The sequence below is a fragment of the Moschus berezovskii genome, chromosome 4, assembly GCF_049115385.1.
Source record: "Moschus berezovskii isolate FMDL1 chromosome 4, NW_MosBer_1.0, whole genome shotgun sequence".
Classification (NCBI taxonomy): Eukaryota; Metazoa; Chordata; class Mammalia; order Artiodactyla; family Moschidae; genus Moschus; species Moschus berezovskii.
In genome coordinates, this window is record NC_142463.1 from 52,389,833 (window position 1) to 52,414,971 (window position 25,139).

Genomic DNA, 25,139 nt, shown 5'->3' on the forward strand with positions numbered 1-25,139 from the left:
TATAATGTGTAGATTCCTTTCAGTTATAGTTGCAAAAGAAGTCTTGAAATTCTTGATGGTTTGACATCTCTTGAAAAGAAGTAAGCGAGGAGGCAGACTGCTCATCTGGATTTGCTCAGATGGACGCCATTCCCAGATCTTTAAGTGATACATCAAAGTTCTCTCAGTAAAGTTGTGGCCATGACTCCACTAGCTCTGGCTACCTTCTTTGATTTTTAATGCCTATCGTTCTTTACAAGCTGTAGCAGCCACTGCTTGGTAAAATTCTCCCATGAAGTCTGGCTCACTGACCTCCAGCTGCCTGAGAAACTCATTGCACTCCTGCTCAGCCCAACCTCCAAACCACTGATCCCAAAGACGCAGCTGGCACTCAAAGATGCAAGGTGGTCGATTTGCTCTAGACGTTTTAGCAACGGCTGTAATTTTCCAGGTGCTGTAGAAAATAGTCACGCTGAGGACCTGACCAGCTAGCAAGTCAGTGAAGAATACACTTCATCTCCCGGGAAGTGATGTAAGACATTGGGGGAGGAGAAGAATTAGAAACATTGTCAGGTACTGAGGGTAAGGGAACAGCAGCATTGAAGAGGAAGGTGATTCCAGTGGCATCCTCCCCTTTTTTCTCACAGGGCACCCGGAGACCATCACAAGAGTGTTTAGACTCCAACTGTCACAGCCACTTACATGTTTCTACACTGCAGTCTTTGCTTTGATTACAACACTCCTCTCCCCTCACTCTATGACACAAACATAGGCAACAGAATAAGAACAAACTATGAAGTTTAGGAGCATTTCTAGGAGATTTGTGTCCCTGGTACTGGATATAGATCTTGTACAGAGCAGTGTTCTCCTAGTGCTTCCTAAACAAAAGCTTCTAAAAATACAAATTTCATTGTTAATTTCTTAAAATTCTTCAGTGTCTTTTCTGAGTCTGTAAAATAAAATACCAAACACATGGATATGTTGATTAAGTCCTTGATGATTTTTGCTCATTGTTATCTCTTCAGCATCATTTCTCTCCACCTCATCCTGATCTTCACATTCTGGGTATACACCAAACCATTTCCAGGACAGTTTTTTTCACGTTTCTGTATGCTGAGGTGTGCTGCCAACTTTTCTTGGAATATCTTTAAGAACCAGCTCAAGGGTCACCTCTCCTCTTAGGGTTTTCCAGATTCACCTCTCCCTACTCCTAGCACACTAGACACTCTTCATTTGCCATGCCTGGGTCGGTAACTCTGTTATTGCACTCATCACATTTATCCTTTATCATCTTCTCTTCCTACTTATTTGAAAGCTCTGTTGAACAGGAACTTTGTTCAGTTCATCTTTGTATTTCTAGCACCCAGTACATTGCCTGACATACAACAAGCAAGTTAATGAATACTTTTCTTTAAATCTTTTGATTTAAAGATGATTCCAAGCTTTAATATTATCTTTTAGATTGATTATTTTCATTATTAGGAATAATTTGTAGGTGGTGACTCTTTAAAGTGCAAAAACTTGAAAAAGAACAAATTTACTTCTTGAGGAATACAAGGGATAGGCTATGAACTTTAAAGATGTCTGTTAGTCTCCATCTTCCTGTGGAATAGAGTCACAATGATAAATAACTGATCACATTAGACCATTTGCTCCAATCAAAATAAGGCAAATAAATGGCAAGTTAAAGCACATCTTCAATTCACATTTGGATTTTTGAAGAATTAGCCATTCAGGGAAATTATTTGTTTTTATTTCCTTCCACATTTTGAGACTACTTAAAAGTTTTCAAAGGAGTGATAAGACATAGAGTTTTTATTTCAAACTGTTTTACAAGTCAAAATGATTTTGAAACCCTTTCAGACATTTTTACAACATGGAACCTATATTTTTTATTGACCTTTGTGTACTTTTTTCAATAAACTTTTCCTCACATTTTTCCTTGATGATGGACCCCACTTCTAGACATTTAAGTTCCCTCTACAGTGACAAGAGGGCTTCCCAAGTGGCTCAGTGGTAAAGAATCTGCCTACCAATGCAGGAGACACAGGTTCGAACCCTGGGTTGGAAAGATCCCCTGAAGAAGGAAATGGCTACCCACTCCAGTATTCTTTCCTAAGAAATCCCATGGACAGAGGAACCTGGTGGGCTATAGTCCATGGGGGTCACAAAAGAAGTTGGACACTACTTAGCAACTTAACAACAACAATAGTGACAAGACACATATCAATTACTTCAAAATGAATAAAAAGTTCATGAGGACTGCATAAACTTAGGAGACAGCATTGTCTTATCACAATAATTGAAGCTGTCTACTTAATAATAGCACTTTAGACATTACAAAAGCTTTTGTTGAGCATCAACAGAGCTATATGTGTATATCACACAGCCCAGAAGCTGAACTCTTCCTTCTCTACTTTGGTATTAAAAGTTGAATCATAAAGACAGGAAGAGGTCTAAGATGATATAGTAGAGAGACCCTGAACTCATCTCCTCCCATGAACACACCCAATTTGCACCTATATACAAAGCAACTCATCCTTAGGGTTTATTGAACAGCTCTACAAATAAAAGGAACACATAGAAATTGGTAGGAAAGACAGAGAAACACTATACACAGAAACCTCACCCTTGACCACATGACCTGCAATAGGGGCAGGTATTATTGAGGGACCTGAGTGCAGACTCATCCACCCTGAGACACAGCAAAAATATAAAATAAAAACAATAAACACACTACTTTAAAGGGCACCTAGATTATATGGAAAGAAATCCATTTACTAACCTTAGAGCTTCTGCTAAACTGGCAGAGAACTACTGGAACTCTCTCTAATATGAAAGGAACTGGCAAGTGTCATTGTTTGAATCACCTCCAGAACTCTCCATGGTCCACAGCCACCCCAGCTCCAGCCAGCCTACCAAGATGGCCTCAACATGGCACACCCAGGGACTTCCCCCAGCCAGAGCCTACTCCTATTCTAGCAGCTCCACCAAGGCAGCTTCAGGATTGCCTCCAACTCATGCTCACCCTAACTCCTGCCAACCTGCCAAGGCAGACTTGGCACAACGTACCTTGAGATTTCGCCCAACTCACACCTGTTCCAGCTCCAGTTGGCCTGCCAAAGCTAGCAGGTGCAAACAGTCTACATAGTAGACAGTCCCATACAAGGCCACTCCTTCAGACTAGGAGAGGTAGCTATTTTGCATAATTCATAGAAACGAATGCCAAGAGTCAAACAAAATGAAGAAACAAATATTTCTAAGTGAAAGAACAAAATAAAACCCTAGGGAAAATCCTAATGAAACAAAGGTAAATATTTTACCTGACATAGAAAACAAAGAAATGGTCATAAGGATGCTCAGCATACTTAGAAGAGAAATGGAGAAATACAGTGAGATCTTCAATTAAGACTTAGAAAATACAAGACAGAACCAATCAGAGATGATGAATACAATAACTGAAAAAAGGAATCAATAGCAGATTAGATAATACAAAAGAGAAGATCAGCTACGTGGAAGAGAGAATAGCGGAAACCATCCAATCAGAAAAGCAAAAAGAAGAAAGATTTTTTTTTTAATAAAGGGATTTTAAGGGACTTCAAGAGAAACATCAACCATACTAACATTTGCATTATAGAGGTCCAAGAGAAATAAGAGCAAGAAAGGGGAAGAATACTTGTTTGAAAACATAATGGCTGAAAACTTCCTTATTCGAAGGAAAGAGACATTTAGGTATAGAAACCTAGAGAGTCCCAAACAAGATGAACCCCAAATGATTCACATCAAGATATATTATAATTAAGGAAGCAAAAGATAGTCTCAAAGACAGCAAGAAAAAAACAAGCAATTCCATACAAGGAAAACCCCATAAGGCTATTAGCTGATTTTAAGCAGAAACTTAACAGATCAGAACAGAATGGCAGGATATATGTAAAGTGATAAAAGAAAAAATAATTACAGTCCAAAATACTCTATCTGGCAAAATTACAGAATTCAGAATTAAAGAGAGAAATAATTAAAGACAGAAATAAATCCCAGTCAAGCTAAAATAAAGTTCATCACCACCAAACTGAACTTACAAGAAATCTAAAGGATTTCCTTTAAGTGGAAAAGGTCACAATATAAATGTTTAAATATATGAAAAAGGAACCTCACTGGTAAAGACAAATATATAGGAATGGTATGAGATCAGCTGTTTGAAAAGCTAGTCTGAAAGTCAAAAGACAAAAGCAGTGCAATCAACCACAATGAGCTGATACTCAAAATTAAGATTTAAAATATGATGTCAAAAACATAAACTGTGAGGGGGGATAAAAATGCAATGCTTTTAGATGTCTTCAAACTTAAGAATATCAGCTTAAAATAGATGACCATGTATACAAGTCGGTGTATACGAACTTCATGGTTAAACCAGAAACTTAACAATACACAAAAATAAAGAGAAAGGAATCCAAACATAACACTAAAAGAATATATGAAACCATAGGGAAGTAACCAAGAGAAGAAGAAGAGAACAGAGAAGAACTACAAAAACAACCAGAAAACAACAAAATGGCAATTAGTATATACCTACCAATAATTACTTTTAACGCAAATGAATTAAATTCTCCAGTCAAAAGATATAGGGTAACTTAATGCATTAAGAAAAAGACTCATCTAGTATGTTGCTACAGGGGACTCAACTCAACTCTAAAGACACAAAGAGAGTGAAAGTGAAGGGATACAAAAAGATATTCCATGCAAATGGAAATAAAATGAAAGCTGGGGGAGTAATACCCATATCAGAGAAAATAGACTTTTATAAAAGACTTTAACTAGAGACAACTAGTGAATCAGTAATTTAAAAAATAACTCTCAACAAACAAACGTCACAGGAGTAGATGTCTTCACAGGGGAATTCTACAAAACATTTGAAGAAGAGTTTTCCATTCTTCTTAAACTATTCCAGAATATTGAACAAAAGGGAATACTTTTGAATTTATTCTATGAGTCTAGTGTTACCCTGAACCAAAATCAGACACACAAACACAGAGAAAATTACAGATAAATATCCCTGATGAACATAGAAGCAGAAAGTCTCAAAAAAAATTAGCAAACTGAATGCAATAACATATTAAAGTAGAATTTATTCCAGGAATTGGAGGATGGTTCAGTAGCTGCAATCAATGTGACACTACATTAACAAAATAAATGATGAAAGTCATATGATCATCTTAAAATACAGGAAAAAAAATTGACAAAATTCAACATCCATTTAGGACAAACACTCTTAACAAAGTGTGACTACAGGGAACATACCTCAACATAATAGAAGTCACATATGACAAATCCACATCCAACATTATGCTCAACAGTAAAAACATGGAAGATTTTCTTCTAAGATCAAGAACAAGACAAGGATGCCCAATCTCACAACTTTCATTCAACACAGCATTGGGGAGTCTAGCCAGACAAGAAAAAGGAATAAAAAACAACCTAGAGGGGTAGAATGGGGTGTGAAGTGAGAGGGAGGTTCAAGAGGGAAGGGACATATATACACCTATGGCTGATTTTTGTTGATGTATTACAGAAACCAACACAATATAATAAAGCAATCATCTTCCAATTTAAAATAAATAAATTTTAAAAGAGGGAAAAAAAGCAATCAAATTAGAAGGGAAGCAATGAAACTATTACTATCTGCAGATAACATGACTACATATAGAACACACTACTTCAGTTCAGTTTAGTTCAGTGGCTCAGTTGTGTCCGACTCTCCGCGACCCCATGAATCACAGCACGCCAGGCCTCCCTGTCCATCACCAACTCCCGGAGTTCACTCAAACTCATGTCCATCGAGTCAGTGATGCCATCCAGCCATCTCATTCTCTGTCATCCTCTTCTCCTCCCACCCACAATCCCTCCCAGCATCAGAGTCTTTTCCAGTGAGTCAACTAGTCTCATGAGGTGGCCAAAGTATTGGAGTTTCAGCTTTAGCATCAGTCCTTCCAATGAACACCCAGGATTGATCTCCTTCAGAATGGACTGGTTGGATCTCCTTGCAGCACAAGGGACTCTCAAGAGTCTTCTCCAGCACCACAGTTCAAAAGCATCAGTTCTTCGGCGATCAGCTTTCTTCACAGTCCAACTCTCACATCCATACATGACCACTGGAAAAACCATAACCTTGACTAGATGGACCTTTGTTGGCAAAGTAATGTCTCTCCTTTTTAATATACTATCTAGGTTGGCCATAACTTTCCTTCCAAGGAGTAAGCGTCTTTTAATTTCATGGCTGCAATCAGCATCCACAGTGATTTTGGAGCCCAAAAAAATAAAGTCTGACACTGTTTCCACTGTTTCCCCATCTATTTCCCATGAAGTGATAGGACCAGATGCCATGATCTTCGCTTTCTGAATGTTGAGCTTCAAGCCAACCTTTTCACTCTCCTCTTTCACTTTCATCAAGAGGCTTTTGAGTTCCTCTTCACTTTCTGCCATAAGGGTGGTGTCATCTGCATATCTGAGGTTATTGATATTTCTCCCAGCAATCTTGATTCCGGCTTGTGCTTCTTCCAGCCCAGCGTTCCTCATGATGTACTCTGCATATAAGTTAAATAAGCAGGGTGACAATATACAACCTTGACGTACACCTTTTCCTATTGGAACCAGTCTGTTGTGCCATGTCCAGTTCTAAGTTCTAACCGTTGCTTCCTGACCTGCATACAGATTTCTCAAGAGGCAGGTCAGGTGGTCTGGTATTCCCATCTCTCTCAGAATTTTCCAGTTTATTGTGATCCACACAGTCAAGGGCTTTGGCATAGTCAATGAAGCAGAAATAGATGTTTTTCTGGAACTCTCTTGTTTTCTCCATGATCCAGCGGATGTTGGCAATTTGATCTCTGGTGCCTCTGCCTTTTCTAAAACCTGCTTGAACATCTGGAATTTCACGGTTCACATATTGCTAAAGCCTGGTTTGGAGAATTTTGAGCATGACTTTACTAGCGTGTGAGATGAGTGCAATTGTGCGGTAGTTTGAGCATTCTTTGGCATTGCCTTTCTTTGGGATTGGAATGAAGACTGACCTTTTCCAGTCCTGTGGCCACTGCTGAGTTTTCCAAATTTGCCAGCATATTGAGTGTAGCACTTTCACAGCATCATCTTTCAGGATTTGGAACTAGAACACACTGACTCCACCAAAACACTATAAAAACTAATGAAAGAATTCAGTAAAGTTGCAGGATAGAAATTTAATAGACAGAAATTTGTTGCTTTTCTGTACACTAATAATGAAATATTAGAATTGAAGAAAACAATCCACTCAATGTTGCATCAATAAATAAAATGCCTAGGAATAAATTTAACATAGGAAGTAAAGTATCTTTACTCTGAGAACTATAAGACATTGATAAAAGAAATTGAAGATGACACAAATAAATGGAAAGACTCTCTGTGCTCATAGATTGTAAGAATTAATATTGTTGAAATGTCCATATTACCCAAAGCAATCCATAGATTCTGTGCAATCCCTTTTGAAATACCTATAGCATTTTTCAAAGAACTAGAGAAAATAATTCTAAAATTTGTATGGAATCACAAAAGACCCCAAAGTGCCAAAACAATCTTGAGAAATAACGAAGTTGGAGGTATCACAGTCCCTGATTTCAAACTATACTACCAAACTATAGTCACTAGAACCACATGATACTGGCACAAAACCTGACACACAGATGAATGGAATAGAATAGAGAGCTCAGAAGTAAACCTACTCTAATATGGTCAATTAACCTATAATACAGGATGCAAGAATGTACAATGGAGAGAAACATTCTCCTCAATAAATAGTGTTGGAAAAACCAGATAACCAATTGCAAAAGAATCCAACCAGACAACTTTCTCATACCATAAACAAAGTAAACTCAAATGGATTAAAAATTTAAATGAAAGATATGAAACCATAAAACTCCTAGAAGAAAACATAAGCAGTAACCTCTTTGACACTGGTCTTCAGTTCAGTTCAGTTCAGTTCAGTCGCTCAGTCGTGTCCGACTCTCCGCGACCCCATGAATCACAGCACACCAGGCCTCCCTGTCCATCACCGACTCCCGGAGTTCACTCAAACTCATGTCCACAGAGTCGGTGATGCCATCCAGCCATCTCATTCTCGGTCGTCCCCTTCTCCTCCAGCCCCCAACCTTTCCCAGCATCAGAGTCTTTTCCAGTGAGTCAACTCGTCACATGAGGTGGCCAAAGTATTGCAGTTTCAGCTTTAGCATCAGTCCCTCCAATGAACACCCAGGATTGATCTCCTTTAGAATGGACTGGTTGGATCTCCTTGCAGTATAAGGGACTCTCAAGAGTCTTCTCCAACACCACAGTTCAAAAGCATCACTGGTCTTAGACATATCTTTTTGGATATGTCTCCAAATATCCCATGGCAACAAAAGCAAAAATAATATGACTAGTTCAAACTAAAGAGTTTTTGCACAGTGAAGAAAACAACCAACAAAATGAAAATGCAACCTACTAAATTGAAGAAGATATTTGCAAATAATATATGTGATAAGGAGTTTATATCCAAAATATATAAATAACTCATACTATTCAACAGCAAAAAATAAACAACCTGACTTAAAAATCAGTAGAAGACCTAAATGGACATTTTCCCAAAAAAGTCAGATGGTCAACAAGCACCTGAAAAGGTACTCAACATCACTAATCATCAGGAAAATGCAAATCAAAACTACAATGAGATATCACCTTACACTTGTCAGGATGGCTTTATCAAAAAGACAGGAAACAATAAAAACTGGCACGGATGTATGAGAAAAGGGAAACCTGGTGAACTATCAGTAGAAATATAAATCAGTACAGCCACTTTGGAAAATAGTATGGAGTTTCCTTTAAAAACTAAAAATAGGGCTTCCCTGATGGTCCAGTGGTTAAGTATCTGACTGCTAATGGAAGGGACATGGGATCAATCCCTGGTTTCAAAAGATCCCAAATGCCATGGGACAACTAAGCCCATGTGCCACAACTACTGAGCCAGTACTCTAGAGCCCGCAAGCTGCAACTAATGAGCCCATGTGCCACAACTACTAAAGCCCATGTTCCACAACAAGAGAAGCCACCGCAATGAGTAGGCTGCACATCACAGCTAGAGGATAGCCCCCTCATGATGAAGTTACGGAAAGCCTGTGTGCAGCAACAAAGATCCAGCACAGCCAAAAATAAAAATGAATAAATAAGTAAATGTAAAAACAAAACTAAAAACAGAAGTACCATATGGTTCAGCAATTCCACTTCAAGGTATTTATCTGAGGAAAATGAAAATACTAGTTCAAAAAGATATATGCAGCCTACGTTCATTGCAGTACTATTGACAATAGCCAAGATATGGAAGCAACCTAAGTATCCATCAATATATGAATGGATAAAGAAGATGTGGTGTATTCCCCACCCGCCGCTCATCTGTGCTCCCCTGCTCAAGTCCTTGCACTCCGCTGGACCCCCGCTCCTTGCTGTCTCTGCAGCTCCCCCAGCACAGCCCCTTGCCAAGAAAAAAGGGGTAAAGCGGAAAGTAGATACTACCACCCCTACACCTATAGCTATCCTGGCTCCTGGGTCCCCAGCCAGCCCTCCAGGGGGTCTGGAGCCTAAGGCAGCACAGCTCCCCCCGTGCGTAAAGAAAGTGGCCGCCCTATCAAGTCCCCACGCAAAGACTTGCCTGACTCTCAGCAACAACACCAGAGCTCCAAGAAAGGAAAGCTGTCGGAACAGTTAAAACATTGCAATGGCATTTTGAAGGAGTTACTATCTAAGAAGCATGCTCCTTATGCCTGGCCTGCATGACTACCATGACATCATTAAACACCCCATGGACCTCAGCACTGTCAAGCGGAAGATGGAGAATCGCGAGTACCGGGATGCACAGGAGTTCACTGCTGACGTGCTGCTTATGTTCTCCAACTGCTATAAATACAACCCTCCAGACCGTGATGTGGTGGCCATGGCACGAAAGTTACAGGATGTGTCTGAGTTCCGTTACGCCAAAATGCCAGATGAACCCCTGGAACCAGGGCCTTTACCAGTCTCCACTGCCTTGCCCCCTGGCTTGGCCAAGTCATCTTCAGAGTCCCCCAGCGAGGAGAGTAGCAGTGGGAGTTCTTCTGAGGAAGAGGAGGAGGAAGATGAGGACGATGAGGAGGAGGAGGAGGAAGAGAGTGAGAGCTCTGACTCTGAGGAAGAAAGGGCTCATCGCTTGGCTGAACTGCAGGAACAGCTTAGAGCAGGGCATGAACAACTGGCTGCCTTGTCCCAAGGCCCAATATCCAAGCCCAAGCAAAAGAGAGAAAAAAGAGAAAAAGAAGAAACGGAAGGCAGAGAAGCATCGAGGCCGGGCTGGGGCTGATGAAGATGACAAAGGGCCTCGGGCACCCTGCCCATCTCAGCCCAAGAAGCCCAAGAAGGCGGGCGGCAGCGGGAGCAACGTTGCTGTAACACTGGGTCCTCCTGGCTTTGGACCTTCTGGAGGAGGTGGCACCAAACTCCCCAAAAAGGCCACAAAGACAGCCCCACCTGCCCTGCCTGCTGGCTACGACTCAGAGGAGGAAGAAGAAAGCAGGCCCATGAGTTACGATGAGAAGCGGCAGTTGAGCCTGGACATCAACAAGCTGCCCGGGGAGAAACTGGGTCGCGTTGTGCACATAATCCAAGCCAGGGAGCCCTCTTTACGTGACTCACACCCAGAAGAAATTGAGATTGATTTTGAAACACTCAAGCTGTCCACACTTAGAGAGCTTGAACGTTATGTTCTTTCCTGCCTGCGAAAGAAACCTCAGAAGCCGTATACTATTAAAAAACCTGTGGGAAAGACAAAGGAGGAACTGGCTTTGGAGAAGCGGGAACTAGAAAAGCGGTTACAAGATGTTAGCGGGCAGCTCAATTCTACCAAAAAGCCCCCCAAGAAAGCGAGTGAGAAAGCAGAGACATCCTCAGCACAGCAGGTGGTGGTGTCCCGCCTCAGCGCTTCCAGCTCCAGCTCGGATTCCAGCTCCTCCTCTTCATCTTCCTCCTCTTCAGACACCAGTGATTCAGACTCAGGCTAAAGGGCCAGGCCAGATGGGGCAGGAGGCTCCGCAGGACCTGACCACCTGACCTAGACCACCCTGCCCCACCCGCTCCCTCCCTGTGCTGTGACACTTCTCATCTCACCCCCTCCCCCCTCTGTGAGAGAGCTGGCTCTGCAGGGGGGAGGGATGCAGGGATAATACTACAGGAGGGATGGAAAAACGGACAAAAGAGGACTGGGCTCCCAGCCCCGTGGAGAGTGCCCTCTTGGGCATAGAGCCCCCATTCAGAATGGCTGGGGCAGGCAGGGGTACTGGGTGGGAATGCGCAGAGGCCCTGATGCAGACTTACCTGAGGCCACAGCTGCCCTGTTCACTTGGAAGGGCCCTGTTTGAGACTGTGTTCTAATTTATTGTAAGCTAGGTGAGGCTGAAGAGGGCTGGGGCTGCGGTCCCTCAGCTTCCTGGGGAGGGAGAAAGGGGTAGCTCTTTTTTTATGTTGATTTTTTTTTTCTACTCAGTTTTCCCTTTTCCTTCTGCTCATCTGGGGCCCCTGGGGGTTTCAGTCATCTCCCCAATTGGTCCCCTGGATTGTCTTTTCTTTTGTCTGTTGATTCTAACTTGTAAATAAAGAAATATTATTCAAAAAAAAAAAGAAGAAGAAGATGTGGTGTGGTGTGTTATAGTGTATGTGTGTAATGGAATATTACTCAGCCATAAAAAGTGAAATCTCGCCATTTGTGACAGTACTATAGACATAGAAGGTGCTATGCTAAGTGAAATAAGTTAGAGAAAAACAAATACCATATGATTTCATTTATATGTGGAATCTAAGAAACAAAATAAAGGAACAAGCAAAACAGAAACAGAATCATAAATACAGAGAACAAACTGATAGTTGCCATGGGAGGACAGACAAATGGTGAAGGGAATCAACAAGGTACAAACCTCCAGTTATAAATAAGTCACAGGAATATAATATATACATAGGAAATAGAGTCAATAATACTTTAATAATTTCCATGGTGACAGATGGTAATTAGCATAATGAATAAAAAATATCAAATCACTATGTTGTATACTTGAAACTAATATAATATTGAATGCTAATTACAATAATAAAAAATATTGAATCACAGAGTCACAGAGTTTCAAGGTTGGAAAGGACTCAGAGGTCATTTAGTGCAAGTCCTTTATACGAAGGAATCCCCTTCACAACATTCATAATAAATGCCCCTTCCGTCTCTCTTTAAATCCCTTCATGATAGTGAAGGAAAGGATAGTGAACCTTTCCCCAGTGCTTCAGGTAAAAATAAGCACATCTGATTACATTCTAGACAGATTTTGTACCATTTATAATAATAGTTATTTTCAGCATTGTGAAACCTATCGATTTGATTAGTATGAGCCACAGGTCCTTCATCTACTTTGTATATAGAGAAGGGAAAAAGTCAATTACAGAACATTCAAGGTTTTCATTTCTATTTACCTGTCTGCCCATAAGCAGCTTCTTTCAAGAATGAATATCCTGACTTAGTGAAATGACTTAAAACTGGATGCAACAGCATTATTAAAATAGAAATTCAAAATCCTGAAAAGAAATGCTCGACTCAAAGGCTAATGTAGTTTCTGGCAGTGAAATTAAATTATCAGTGGGCTTTCTACAAGTCAGGACAAAAGGAGAAAGAGTAGATTACAGTTCTCTTTATATAACAGAAGAAAGTATACCAACTTTCCATTAAATGAAATTTTTTCTTAGTTCTAAAATTGTAAGAGAAATTTCTCATGTAGCAGCTTATAAAAGAGATTTATTTCTTAGTTTTCTATGTGCATTCATTTTTGCCCTCTAATGGTACTGCCAAGTATACTGCTAAACATCCCTTAAACTTTTACAAAAATCTCACAACCTCAATCCAATGCTAAAATTCTGTTGAATATAGAGGGCACAGGCACTGGTTAACTACCTTTCCAAACGGCACTATCAAAAACACTCTTTGTGGAACTTCCCTGGAAGTCCAGTGGTTAAGAATCTGCCTTCTCATATAGGGGACTCAGGTTTGATACCTGGTTAGGGAACTAAGATCCCACACACTGCAAAGCAACTAAGCCTGCGTACTGCAACGAAGACCCAATGCAGCCAAATAAATATTTCTTCAAAAATTGTTGTTTGTTGTCAACATTATGGGACATTAGTTTCCATATATGCCCAATTCTTATCTTAGTTAATGTTGTTTAGTCACTAAGTCGTGTTTGACTCTTTGTGACCCCTTGGACTGTATCCCACCAGGCTCCTTCTGTCCATGGGATTTCCAGGCAAGAATACTAGAATGGGTTGCCAATTCCTTCTCCAGGGGATCATCTTGACTCAGGATCAAACTCCTGCATTGGCAGGTGGATTCTTTACCACTGAGCCAGCCAGGAAGTCCCTCTTTTCTAAGTGAAGTGAAGTGAAGTGAAGTGAAGTCGCTCAGTCATGTCTGACTCTTTGAAACCCCATGGACTGTAGCCTTACTAGGCTCCTCTGTCCATGGGATTTTCTAGGCAAGAATACTGGAGTGGGTTGCCATTTCCTTCTCCAGAGGATCTTCCTGACTCAGGGATCGAACCTAGGTCTCCCACACTGTAGGCAGATGCTTTACTGTCTGAGCCACCAGGGAAGTGGGGACAAATGAGAAACTAAGTTAATCTCTTCTATGGAATTACCATCATTCCTTCACTTCTCTTGGAAACAACTACAGTTGGGTGATCACTGGGCACAAAATGATGTTCTTGTGAACTGAAGAGGTATACAGAACATTGTGAATGGTGAGCAGACAGTGCTGTGAAGGTCTGCTGGAATACCTGATAAGACTTGGGATCTCTCAAAAAGAAACTGACTTTATGTAAGTAACATGTTATTCAAGCTGGCCTTGATGCAGACGTAATGTGAATAAGTTGGGGTTTCTCACTTGCTCCTGAAACATCCCAACTATTTTCCCAGAAAATGCATTATAAACCTCTGCATCTGAAAAGTTACCAATGAGCAAACTGTGTCTTTCTATAGTTAAGCCCCCATGGCTTTACAATACTTCTCTCCATTCTTAGACTAAAGAATTAGGGGGAGGGGGAGGTATACACAATGATTATTTCACCTTTGAAGGGTTTTTTGGTGCTAAGACATCACAAAAGGCCCTTAGTAAAAATAGATTACTTTCCTCACAGTGATCATCACAGTGCTTTAGACTTTACCTAGACTACCTATTTCTACCAGTACATTCTAAATAACTGAAGACAGATTTTAACCTCCTTCCTCACACCCACAGCCAGTAAGACCAAGCTCTGCTTTCTTCTCTATGGCTGCTGCTGCTGCTGCTGCTAAGTCACTTCAGTCGTGTCCGACTCTTGTGACCCCATAGACGGCAGCCAACCAGGCTACCCCGTCCCTGGGATTCTCCAGGCAGGAACACGGGAGTGGGTTGCCATTTCCTTCTCCACCCTTCTCTATGGCTAGAAAAGGCATTAACTCTAATCTGTATTTCATCTGTGTAAATTTGGTAGCTCCCTTATTATCGCGTTTTTGTTTCTACTGTTGAATCTGGATTATATCTAGAGGTTGAGGTCAATAAGCTAGATGCCATTCATACAAATTAGTTACTATAAAATGAATGCAAGTACAATAAAAGTAACCTCCGTATCAAATGAGGTTGTCTGTACACTGGTCAATAAAATGTATTCATGGTGTTACCATGGAGAAAATGAGAGAGATTTCAGACTTACTCTAAAGAGGGCATAGGTACATCTTTGAATGAGTGACTCAAACAAATGACTTGGCTTCTTACAGAATTAGAATAAACTAGATACACATTTGTTTAAAGCTAGGATATTACAGAGACATAACAGTAATGCTAATATACATGCTGGCAAGTGCAAATAAGGACGCTGATCATTATTTCACATCATGGTTTATTATGACATGCAACTGCCAGAAATCAAAGTCAATGCTAAGCAAAAAAAAAAAGAAAAACAACAGCTACCCACAGCATAATCTTCTTTTCATTTTTAGCCATTCTACCCTGCAAGCTCCCTTTTTGATTAGCAGGAAACCTAAGAATAGAGGGTAGAAAATAATAATAAAAGAAGTCTGTGAATTATTGGATAATTTTTAAATGCCATGCCACTTTGCAGGAGAAATACCAGTTGAGACAAGCAGATATTTCCTGAGAGCAGTTTAAAATACCCTAAAGCATACATGTGGCGTTGGTGAATGGTTGACTCAGAAAGCCCTCTGCTTTGGGAGGTTGAGTGGCACAAATACCCTGTGTGGAAGAAGTTGGCACAGCAACTCTGCATTTACAGTGGCGAATCACAGAGTAAACAGGTGCATAAAACAACTACTGGAATGTGTCTGCTTCTCTACAAAGTGGTTAAATCTTGTAAAGCAGTTTTTTGCATCTCTTTTCAAGAAACACAAACTCTTCAGTCTAATAAATTGAGGCAGTTAGTTTGCTGAATAGGAGAGGATATTCATGACTCATGGGAAGATTTATTCCCTGAACTTACTTACCCTGTATAAATAAAGGGACATTTATCCTAAAAATAAGTCACTTCCTTCTCATAGTAGACACAATTCTCTGTTGACCGGAAAATGATATTAAAAAAATAAGCTTTCTGTGTTTGTTAACAAATGCATTCCGGAGAAAAGAACTGCTTACCTGTTGACAACGGGTCCTCTGAAATGCGGATCATATGCCTTTGGAGTACCTGCATTTAAAATAAAGAACTTTCTAAGCATGTAAGCCAATGAAATGGCAAATGAATATACATAAAATATGAATAAAGAAAAATTCATATCTTGGCTGTCCACTGCTTAGTGTAGTGTTGAACTCATTCTTTGGTCTAGTGAAACATCAGTTATACCTTGGATACAGCTGTCAATCATTTTCCCTCTCTCCAGCTAGAAGCAAGTCTGGGAAGAGTTGTTAAGCACCATATTCTTAGGCACACTGTGTACATATCTCCCACTGTTCTGAGCAGCAACATCATAGATCACAGCCAAGAGAGCAAAACTTGAAGCCCTTCCAGTCTGCAAAAACGCATTCTACCATCTGCCATTTCCAAGTATTGCTGTGTACTTGTGAGGTGCACAGTGTAACAGAGATGTCTGCTTATCTCAGTCCTCCGTTTCCTCTCAGTACATGAAGCTGTCCACTGAGAAATTGGAGTACCAGTTACTACTGGTCTCTGCCATGTTGAATATATGTTATGCAAAAATCATTATTATATTTTACTATACAAATGTTATTTTTATTGCTTTTTATTGTTATTTTTTAGATCTACTGGCAGACTTCATACCATCTGAAGAAATGCCCTAGTCATTCACTGTTGTAACATGAATTGTCATATATTACCCTTGTCTTTAAACAATACAAAGCAGACACAGAATGGCCTTTTCCCCCACATGTACTGGGTATACCCAGTAACAAGTTCTGTAAGATCATTTCTGGCCAAAGGTTTATATTTTGCAATTTTCAACCCCCTGACTCTTCTCCCCCAACCAAAGGATTCCTGCTCCCTTCCTCTAGGCATTTGTCCCTATAAAAAGGCCTGGATTAAAGACAGAATTTCAAAAGGGTCTGGAAAAAAGAGGCCTGTGTGTCAGCAATCTGACTCAGCCTTTACTCAATAGGGAAATTAGACCTGAGGACTCCAAAGCCTCTTCAGTGTAATCACAGGCTGAGGGGGCAAAACAACAGGAAGGAGAGTACAGACTTGGAACAGAAATCCAAGAGCCAGTCAGTCAGCAAGTAATCTAAAGCAGCTGTTATACGTTGAGAGCTCTGAGGGCATACAAAAGATACATAAACGATGCTTCCTCTCTTGGAGACCTTACAGTTGGTGGGCAAGATTGACATATTGATTCATTCAACAAACATTTCTTGATAATCATTATATAGCAGGTCTTGTATTATAATACATGAGCAATGAATAGACTGTAAAAAATAATAAAGTACTAAATTGTATGGTATTGACCTGAAGTGTTACAAGAGTTCTGAGAAAGTAAGTTTCAGCAAGGACTAGAGCAGTCAAGAGCATTTCATTCAAGAAATGAGATTTTTGTGAAAGATTGGAACAAAATAAAAGGGAAAAGAAGAACATTCTGAATGGGTGAAACTAGAATTCTGTTAAATTCAGTAACTACATATTGATCGCCCATTATGTGCTCTGCATTGAAAGAAGCACTGCAGGGAATACAGGGTTTAGTGAAACACAGTCTCTTTCTTCAACAGGCTAACAAAGTGGCGAGCAGGGAGAGAAATGAGAAAAGACCACAAGTCACAGAAACAAGACAGAATATGATACCATAAGAGGGGGTACAAGGAAAGTATTAGGAGCACTCTAAAGAAGGAAAGGTCAAATTCAGTTGAGATTAGTAAGGAAGAGTTCCTAGAGTCATGATATCTTGAGAGGGTCAAGTATGAAGTCACAGAGTTAGGAATGAACAGCAAGTGCACGGGGATGGTGAAAAGATCAACCTGATTAGAATCCTAGATAATCGGACAGAAGGAGGAAAACATAAAGCTACATAGATAGTATGGAACCAGACTCCAGAAAGCCTAAAAAACCAGGAACAGAAGGTATTTTATACATCCTAGGCCAACAGGGAGTCATAGAAGGATTTCTTTTTTTGTCTAGAACTATAACTTATTGCAAAAATCAGTAGTTTCATCTTTCTTATATGAATATGAACCATTTTGATTCTAAATGTTACTTCATTTCCAGATCTCATGTGAGTTTTTCTTGTAACTTGGAACGTAGGCAGCAATTTTAATCTGACTTTTCAGATGCTGGTTGTTCACAAGGACAAGTTATCTGAGGAAATACCCAGAACTCAAAGTTGAGAAGGGCCAGTGGCCGCAGGACACACTTTGGGGAATCCCCCAGGATAGGGGCATGCTAGGCCTCAGCTTCTAGAATAAACCTTAGGTTTACCTTCATTATTTCAAGTTGTCACTTAGTTGGACAGGTCTCTTTCTGATACAAATTCTGCACATTTACATCCTACATCTTTGGGCTCCAGGTTGGGTATTGACAGTCATGGACCTTAGGTCATAAAAGGATTTTCAAAAAAGGAATGACATGGTAGAAGCAGAGCTTAATTAAAGAATAATCCAGTGGCAGTATATAAGTGCTATCACAAAGTACAAAGTCAAGGGGACCAACTAGGAACCTATTGTAATAATAGAGGTGAAGTCATGTGAGCCCCGCCCCAAATGGTGGCGGATGTAATGGAAAGAGAGATTCATCAGTAATCACAAAGCAGTCATGTGGCTTAGGGTTTAGGAGCAATGGCTCTGGAGTCAGACTGCCTATTCTCTGTCACGTACTAGCCACGACCCTAGACAGATCATACATATCATTTCTCTGAGTCTCAGTTTCCATATCTGTAAAGGGTTAGTCACTCAGTCATGTCCAACTCTTTGCAACCCCATGGACTAGAGCCCTCCAGGCTCTTTTGTCCATGGGATTCTCCAGGCAAGAATACTGAAGTGGGTAGCCATTCCCTTCTCCAGGGAATGGAGACTGAACCCAGCTCTCCTGAATTGCAGGCAGATTCTTTACTGTCTGAGCCAACAGGAAATTCAATATATCTATAAATGGGGATGACAATAGTATCTACGCCATAAAGATGTTATGAGGATTAAATGAATTAATACTTGTAAAAATGCTTAAAACAGTGGTTGACACTTAGTAAGCCCCTATGTATATCGTTCTTAGTCAGAATTACATGACAAAGATAAAAAGCACTTGAATGGTAAGACTTAGGGTGTGAAAGAGAAATGTCAAAAAAAGACCAAATAAAGAGATTTCAGACCTAGAAATTGTGATTCTCAGTTACTTCTGGTCTTTTACCTCAGTTTAAGGTTGATGTTATTAAAACAGTTGGGAACGTTAGCAAGTGGAAGAAATTGTAAAGTTGTTATGAGAAAAAGAGTATGAGGCTGATTCAGCTCGTGGGGACATCTAATCGAAAGTCCAGTGTTCAACTTAAATCAAGAAACTGAAGTCTTATGGAGGAGAGGAATGAACTGGGAATTTGATGATGGGGGATAAAAGATATAACATTTAGAATGGATAAACAACAAGGTCCTACTGTAAAGCACAGGAAACTACATCCAATCTCCTGGGATAAACCATAAGGGAAAAGAATATTTTAAAAAAGCATGTATATATGGGTAAAACTGAGTTACTTTGCTATACAGTGGAGGTTGGCACAATATTGTAAATTAAATATAATTCAATAAAAAGTTTTTTTTTTTTAAGAAATTGAAGTCTGGGTCAAACTTAGAGATAAATACTTGGAAGTCATAATTTTATCACATGAAAAGTAACAAATTCCATAAAGAATATCAGGATCTGTTGTTATAGTGACAATAACAATAATATTTAACACCTTTTCAATCATTAAATGTTAAGCACTGTTCTAAGTGCTTTCATGCATTATTTTGCTTACTTTGAAAAATAAATGTATTCTTTAGTTAGATTATAAACTATTAGTAGCCTCATTGTACATAGGCAAAAATCCAGACATAGAGAGGCCAAGGTACCCACTGTCACCAACATGGTATATAATGGACCTGGGAGCCATACTGCCCTATCTCATTGCAGCAAAACAGACTGCTCTGGTCATACCCTGCAAAGCCAGCATGGGTTGCTACTCTGGAAGGAGTGAGTAGAATGCTTTCTGTTTGAGATAGCTGTAAATACTTCAGTTTTGACACAATTCTCAGCTTCTCCTTTTCTGACTGCCTTGTCTGCCTCTACCTCATGGCAACAAATACATTTCAGGGTGTCTAGTCACCATTTCTCTGGGAACTGACTTCCTCTCTAATCCACAGGCATGGTCTCTAGCCACCAAGTTTCTCCCTTGTAGCTGTTTCCTGGCAATCAATGACTGGATCTGATTTGGATATTACACCCAAACTAGGCCAGTCATTTCTGGTCACTCTATCCCAGGGATTAGAATTAAAATAGACAGTGAAAGATCGGAACTGCAAAATGTAGCTTGAAGACCAGAGAAGCAGAGAAAGCAAGCTTTCAGAAAGAAATCACTGAAGCCAATGTATAAGAAGCAGAAAAGATGGAAATCTTCATGGACTTCAGCTTTCTGTTCCAGGACCTGGGTTGAGTTTTGTGTGATATATTATGTCCTTATACTGAAGTCCTTTATCTTGCTTTTTGCTAGTTCACATCTGTTACAGGCAACCAAAGACTACCACTAATACACTCCCTCTCTTCACCTGACTTAAGGTTTCAACAACTCATTTTAACAACATTTATTATATTCTTGCAATAAAAAGTTGGCTGGGATTTGAAAAAGAATTCTGGAGACTAAGTCTGCTTTCACAAACTCAAATGCAAATAAGAAATATAAACTTAAGACTAAAATTTCAACACCGGTGTTAAGAGCCATGATAGAGACGTGCAGAGGGTGCCATAGAGCCAGAGGGGGTCATGAACAGATAGGTCTCTTCACCTCCTTACTGATGCTGAACTTGGGCTCTACTTTCTACCAGTACTCAGGCCCCTGTGCATTGACTCTGATAATGAACGTTAGTGCTGATATTCTTGCTGGTTCAAGATTTCCATCCCCAAACTGGCTGAACAGCTAAAATATAACAAAACCATTTTATCTAGCCCCTCCACAACAAATACTATAGTTCCAATGGTCTGGGGTAGACTTGTTCTATCAGATAATTCTGATGCACAATCAGATATGGAGACCACTAGGTCACTTGAGAGAATCTGGAAAATTCAGCAGTGGCTACAGGACTGGAAAAGGTCAGTTTTCATTCTAATCCCAAAGAAAGCCAATACGAAAGAATGTTCAAACTACCACACGATTGCACTCATCTCACACACCAGCAAAGTAATGCTCAAAATTCTCCAAGCCAGGCTTCAATAGTATGTGAACCGAGAACTTTAAGATGTTCAAGCTGGATTTAGAAAAGGAAGAGGAACCAGAGATCAAATTGCCAACATCTGCTGGATCATAAAAAGAGCAAGAGAGTTCCAGAAAAACATCTACTTCTGCTTTACTGATGATACCAAAGCCTTGACTGTGTGGATCACAATAAACTGTGGAATATTCTTCAAGAGATGAGAATACCAGACCACCTGACCTGCCTTTTGAGAAATCTGTATGCAGGTCAAGAAGCAGCAGTTAGAACTGGACATGGAACAATGAGCTGATTCTAAATCAGGAAAGGAGTACATCAAGGCTGTATATTGTCACCCTGCTTATTTAACTTGTATGCAGAATACATCATGTGAAATGCCAGGTTGGATGAAGCACAAGCTGGAATCAAGATTGTGGGGAAAAATATCAATAACTTCAGATATGCAGATGACACAAACCTTATGGCAGAAAGCAAAGAGGAACTGAAGAGCCTCTTGATGAAAGTAAAAGAGGAGAGTGAAAAAGTTGACTTAAAACTCAACATTCAAAAAACTAAGATCATGGCATCTGGTCCCAATCACTTCATGGCAAATAGATGGGGAAACAATGAAAAAAGTGAGATATTTTATTTTCTTGGGCTCCAAAATCACTGCAGATGGTGACTGCAGCCATGAAATTAAAAGACGCTTATTCCTTGGAAGAAAAGTTATGACCAAACTAGACAGCATATTAAAAAGCAGAGATATGATTTTCCCAACAAAGATCCATCTAGTCAAAGCTATAGTTTTTCCAGTAGTCATGTATGGATATGAGAATTGGACCATAAAGAAAGCTGAGCACCAAAGAATTGATGCTTTTGAACTTTGCTGTTGGAGGAGACTCTTGAGCATCTCTTGGACTTCAAGGAGATCAAATAGTTCATCCTAAAGGAAATCAGTCCTGAATATTCATTGGAAGGACTGATGCTGAAGCTGAAGCTGCAACACTTTGGCCACATGATGCAAAGAACTGACTCACTGGAAAACACCCTGATGCTGGGCAAGATTGAAGGCAGGAGGAGAAGGGGACAACAGAGGAAGAGATGGTTGGATGGCATCACTGACTTGATGGACATGAGTTTGAGCAAACTACAGGAGTTGGTGACAGACACGGAAGCCTGGCGTGCTGCAGTCCATGCAGTCACAAAGACTCAAACATGACTGAGCAACTGAACTGAACTGAGGTCACTTGATTTTATTCTGAATTTTATTCTTAACCTCTGTTCACTGTCCTTAATTCTAGCTCTACATAACAGACCAAGCCTAATGAAGTAAGAGAAAAGCAAATCATTAGATATGTACGAACTTTGGGAAACACACAATTAAGGGTAAGAGATAACAGTTATATGAAGAGAAGCAGAAAGTGACATTCAAGAAAACTCAAGAATTTCAAGAAAGAAGTAAATTCCACAGAAGTATTATTATTAAGTGAATGCTTATTTGTACCAGGAACTGCTATAACAGCTTTACACACATATGTCATTTTTTACAATTCTACACAAACACAATGTGAATAGTACCTCCTTGAACTATGCAATATAATAGCACTGGCATATTTATTTTGTCATTTAATGCTCTCAATAATTCTATGAGGTATGCCACTGTTATACTTCCATTTTATAGATGAGGAAGTTGAGTCACAGCTAATTTGCCCTAGCTCAGTCAACTAACAAGAGGTGGAGGTGGCATTCAGTCTGACCCCAAAGCCTCTGCTGAGCTACCCGGTAGTACATTTCTCGATAGTGACCTTAGAGAAATTTCATAGATGAGTGGGGAAAGAAAATATATTGAAAGAGGTTGGAAACTTATATTGATCCTGTAAGTATTCTTTTTTCAAAAAGATGGGCAAAACTGGTTTAAAGGTGTCTAGGCTGGCTTCCAATTTTTATGTGATTTCTACCTTACAAAGTGAAAAAGTGGATTGCGGTGTAAATGAAACGTTATTGTCAAATCTTCTGAAAAGCTGACACTTTTTGACTGTAATTTCTGGTTGCCTTATATTTCAGTTGCAAATACACTAAGACCTCAGTCAAATGATAAAATTTAGCTGATTTCATATAGTAAAAGCAGCTGGAAAGTGATAATTTCACCCTGCCCCATGTGCTGACAGAATCTGTATTGTCATGCAAATTTTTTATTTCCTGAAATCAATACAGGGCATTGCTTTTTCTGAGACTCTCATGTGCTCTAATTGCATCTCTAGAATAAATAGACTGAGGGACAAGCTAAGTAAAAAGCGCTATAATGCTTCACTACCACATAGCTCAGCTAATTAAGTGCAATTCATATTTCTCACTTAAAGGAAAAGACATTAAGATTAGGTAATCATTTTAAAAGCTTCATCAGTTCTTATGACTCTCTGATCACCAAAATTGTTGTGATAATAGAATCACTAAAAATTATTCATTATAGACAGTTGCACATTTGTTATTATAGCTAACAGTTTATATTGCAGGCATACAGTGCAATTTTTTCTTACTAGAAATAATTCCTGAAGATTATGAAAAACAGTCCAGGTAATTAATTCAGTTTATGGGTGCCAACTGCACATGACTCAGTCAAATGAAAACAGCAAGATAAAGCAGCTTGTCATGCCCAGACACTTTTCTTTCTTAAAAGCAATCTGTTTCTCAAAGAAAATGACAATATAACTACCATTATTTAAAGCAAAAATCTGAGACATTTAATGTTACTCCTTCAGGTGTTCTCCTTCAGAAAATCAAATGTAACTTAGAGTGTGAAGGGGGAACTAAGGTGGGGCAAACAAGTATCCGAGAACTTAGAACTATTATGAGCAAGCACATCAGATAACTTTCCAACAAGCACGGGAAATTAGTGTGGTACAAAGTTGTCTTACTTTAGTATTCTACAACAGGCAGTGGAGAATTGGGAATAATTACTTGTTTTACTTTTCAAATATGTTTATGATGGTATATCTATAAATGAGGGCCTGTCATTTTATCAAAGGAAAAGGTTCCCTTCCCTCTAAGTCTCAACAAAGGACAAAGAGCCATATTCCTTGCCATTTCTTAGTGGACAATATTCCAATTTCATAGCCCATATGGGGAAACAGTGGAAACAGTGTCAGACTTTATTTTGGGGGGCTCCAAAATAACTGCAGATGGGGATTGCAGCCATGAAATTAAAAGACGCTTACTCCTTGGAAGGAAAGTTATGACCAACCTAGATAGCATATTAAAGAGAAGAGACATTACTTTGCCAACAAAGGTCCGTCTAGTCAAGGTTATGGTTTTTCCAGTGGTCATGTACGGATGTGAGAGTTAGCCTATGAAGAAAGCTGAGCACCGAAGAATGATGCTTTTGAACTGTGGTGCTAGAGAAGACTCTTGAGAGTCCCTTGGACTGCAAGGAGATCCAACCAGTCCATCCTAAAGGAGACCAGTCTTCGGTGTTCATTGGAAGGACTGATGCTAAAGCTGAAACTGCAATACTTTGGCCACCTCATGCGACGAGTTGACTCATTGGAAAATACCCTGATGCTGGAAGGGATTGGGGGCAGGAGGAGAAGGGGATGACAGAGGATGAGATGGCTGGATGGCATCACTGACTTGATGGACATGAATTTGGGTAAACTCCTGGAGTTGGTGATGGACAGGGAGGCCTGGCGTGCTGCGATTCACGGGGTTGCAAAGAGTCGGACACGACTGAGTGACTGAACTGAACTGAACTGAACTGAAGGCCTTTCTTGATCTGGCCCATTCACCTGCCTCATCTCCTACCATCCCTCACTTCAAACTTAATCTTTTAGCAATTCTGAACTGCTATGGTTCCCCTCCAAAAGTGACTCAGCTGGTAAAGAATGGTGGATTCTTTACCAGCTGAGCCACCAGGGAAGCCCAAGAATCCTGGGATGGGTAGCCTTTCCCTTCTCCAGTGGCTCTTCCCAACCCAGGAATTGAACTGGGATCTCCTGCGTTGCAGACAGATTCTTTATCAGCTGTGCTACCAGGGAAGCTCCTATTTTATACAGTGCTCTCTGAATAATATGACTCTCCCCTCTTTGTTCCCTTGGCAATGGCTAAAGGAAATCTATAGTTCTGCTCACAAATTTCCCATTCATTGTCAAGAAGGACAAAAACTAAAGACATTCTACTGGGTATTATGCCAGTAAATGGA

General features: G+C 39.9%; 2 pseudogenes; one reads left to right on the forward strand and one right to left on the reverse strand.

Annotated features, from left to right (window-relative positions):
* Window positions 1-222: 222 nt before the first annotated feature.
* LOC148778045 (uncharacterized protein C14orf119 homolog) lies at window positions 223-606 on the reverse strand (annotated as a pseudogene).
* An 8,794-nt stretch (window positions 607-9,400) lies between these two features.
* LOC129540837 (bromodomain-containing protein 2 pseudogene) lies at window positions 9,401-11,256 on the forward strand (annotated as a pseudogene).
* The last annotated feature ends 13,883 nt before the right edge of the window (window positions 11,257-25,139 follow it).